Source organism: Myotis davidii, unplaced genomic scaffold (genome assembly GCF_000327345.1).
Source record: "Myotis davidii unplaced genomic scaffold, ASM32734v1 scaffold691, whole genome shotgun sequence".
NCBI classification, from domain to species: Eukaryota; Metazoa; Chordata; class Mammalia; order Chiroptera; family Vespertilionidae; genus Myotis; species Myotis davidii.
The window spans coordinates 39,422-42,541 of NW_006283227.1; positions in this window are offsets into that span (position 1 = coordinate 39,422).

A 3,120-nucleotide genomic window follows, 5' to 3' on the forward strand; every position below is an offset into this window, starting at 1 on the left:
ATTAAAGCAGCTGACCAAAGATATCAGTCAACGTATGCTCTCTCAGGGAGACTGGAAATCCCTGATTTATATCCTGCACAGCAACATAAGCTCTGCTCAATAGTCATCTGACAGGGAGGGCACAGATGTGGCAGTGCAACCACAGAAATCTGGGAAAGGTCATTAAATAGAATAATAGTCCAGAAGGGTATGTATGGTGTTCTGTTCCCTATTATCTTGCTTACTTGTACCTTACAGGTGCTTGACAATTTATGGTGCAGCAAAAATCCCATTAGAACAGGCTACAAGAAGGTGTTCAAATTATGTCAGTGTACTGGAATTTGGATTGTTGAAGGTTATTCCAAATGAAAGAACCACTGGACAGGACTTTGGCAGTTTCTACTAGAGTGAAATTTGCCCTGTAATATCATTAACAGGAACAATATATGTCTGGTCTTGAGGATGCCAATGGGATGAAGTGATAAATACCTGGACAAACATTATAACTACATTCTGTAAAAGCTAAATATAGCACTTTGAATGCATAATTAGTGTGTATATTATGTAGCTAAGGATGACCAATGAATGGGAATATGGCTCCAGAGACTTGGACCCAGAGCGGTATGGTTATGTGTATAGCCAAAAGCAAGTGACTATTAGATGACGTACCTCATGATGTTAAACACTGGCTATATATTTGTACTTTGTGTATAAACATGACAGACTCCCTTCCATTACTCTGAGGAATCTTTGATAATTCACTTGTGAAATTAAAGGCATCTTATTCAGTTATTTATTAGTCTCTGTAAAATGAGTTAGGAATTTGTCCCCATGAATAATGTTAACCATAATAGTTAATTTACTCCTATTCATTGACAGTAATAAAAATGTACAAGGGGAGGCAGAAACATTATTTCTTGCTTGAAGTGCAATTTCATGTAGTGAGAAAAAACATGTTAATATGCTGCAAAGTGCTACAGGAATTTAGTTCTCAAAGGAATGGCAGTATTAAATGTATTCTGACAAGAAGGAGCATCAGAAGGGAAACATTTATCTTCATAAAGTCATTAAATTTACTGAGAGGCGTCCCATTCTTCCTGCAATCTGCTGACTCCATTAAAGGCGAAGCTGTGGAACTGGCTCTGTCACATGAGAGGCCCCTGCATTTGTGAAAAGAGGAAGTATGTAGCTCTTTTCCCCTAATAATAGGTTTCCCCCTGAAAACCAACAAGTTTAAGCCCAGACACACAAATGGGTGCTCTGTTACTTCTCTCCAAAATAAATAAGTGAGGTACTGACAAGTTGCTTCCTTTCCCCACATCAGATGATTCTTCATGTGAATAAAAGAACAGATTTTACAAATCCTTATTTTATGACTTCAAGAGACTCTTGGTTATAAGGGTGTTTTTTCAGGTCTGGGTCAGCATGATGGCATAAGCAGTTCTTCTTAGCACTTTTTGTATGTGTATTTCTTAATCCAGGTATCCTTAGCCATACATACTGTAATGAATCAGTGTTCCTGAACATCACAGAGAGATAATTGGCTCTGGTTCCTTGGAGTTGTGTTTCTCTTGTATTTCAATAAGTAAAGGTGTCTTTGATGAGCTAAAATCACTAAGAAAAGCACAGAGACTTCAGAACCAATGCCATACTACCGGCTTACACACATGATAGGGAATGAAAACAAACTGAATAGTTTGCAATAAACTGAGAGAACATTTCCCACTCACCTTTTCTTTCCAACACTTTGCACATAGTTGCTGTTCTAGAAATGAGGACAAGCATCCTATCTGCATTCACATCATGAGATAATGCAATTCATGTGCTGTTCAGGAGAGGATGTGATATAGAGCACAGGCTAAAAATATTAAATTAGGAAGAAGTGCTGTAAATAGTGACTTAAAAATTCAAGTGCAAGTTTATCTAGAGAAGAAAATGGCTTTAACTAAACCAAGAGAGCTAAGTCTTCCTCCACGCCATGCTGCAAGCCACAGCTGTGGTTGTCTAAAGACAAATCCAGAGGAATCAAGCCATTTATTTAATGACATGAAAACTAGATACTGGCACACATCATTTTACTGTGCTTTGCTTTATTGTGATTCACAGATGTTGCAATTTTACAAATTGAAGGAAAGACCTTCCACCAGCAAAAAGGTTATGACTCTTTATTTCCGTGGTTTAGAAGTGAACCTGCAATATCTTCAAGGTATGACTATAATTGAAGGAAGCTAACTGTAAGCTCCAAGAGGTCAGAGACAATATTAGTCACTATTATAGTCCCAGCACTTAGCTCATAGGCAGTGTTCAATAAATATTTAAGTAAAGAAATGGATGGATGGATGCATTGCTCAGTTTTTCTCTGGGAGTTTGCAAGCCTAGATGGATGCATTATAATCCTATCCTCCAAGTTTTATTAGCCTGTCCAAAGGAGATTGTACTTTGTTAGCAGGATGGATTCTGAAATATTTGACCAGGCTGATAGAATTTTCAGTGACCAGATCCCAGAATTCTGATTCTCTGTTCTGGGAAAAGACTAATATTTGTTAAGTATCCATCATGTGCTAATTATTTGACCTGTGTTTTCATTTAATCCTTACAGCAGCCCATTTAACAAGTGAGGAATCACAAAAGAGTTAAGTAACTTGCCTAAGAGCACAGAGCTAGTAACTGGTGGAACGCATTTGTTCATTTGACAAGTATCCAACATGAGACTCCAACATGCCAGGCTTGTTCTTGGTGCTGGGTTTACCATAGCAAAGAAGACAGCATGTTTTCTGCCTTCAAAGAACCAATGATCTAGAGGTAGATGCTGTCATTAAACAAATAATAATCCAATAATTACCTGGCTACACTGGTGAGAAGTGTTACAAAGAAAAAGTATTGAGCGCTATGAGAGCAAACAGCTGCTGGAACTAACCTTATCTTGGATGAGGGTCACAGAGGCTTCTTGACAAAGTTACATTTGAGTAACACATTTAAGGATTAATGTGAATTCACTATATAAACAGAACAGAATAGGAGGGTATTCCACATGAAAATATCATGTGCATGTCCTGGCTGGGGGGCTCAGTTGGTTGGAGCATTGTACCATACACGAAAAGATTTAGGGCACAAACCTAGGTTGTGGGTTTGGTTCCTGGT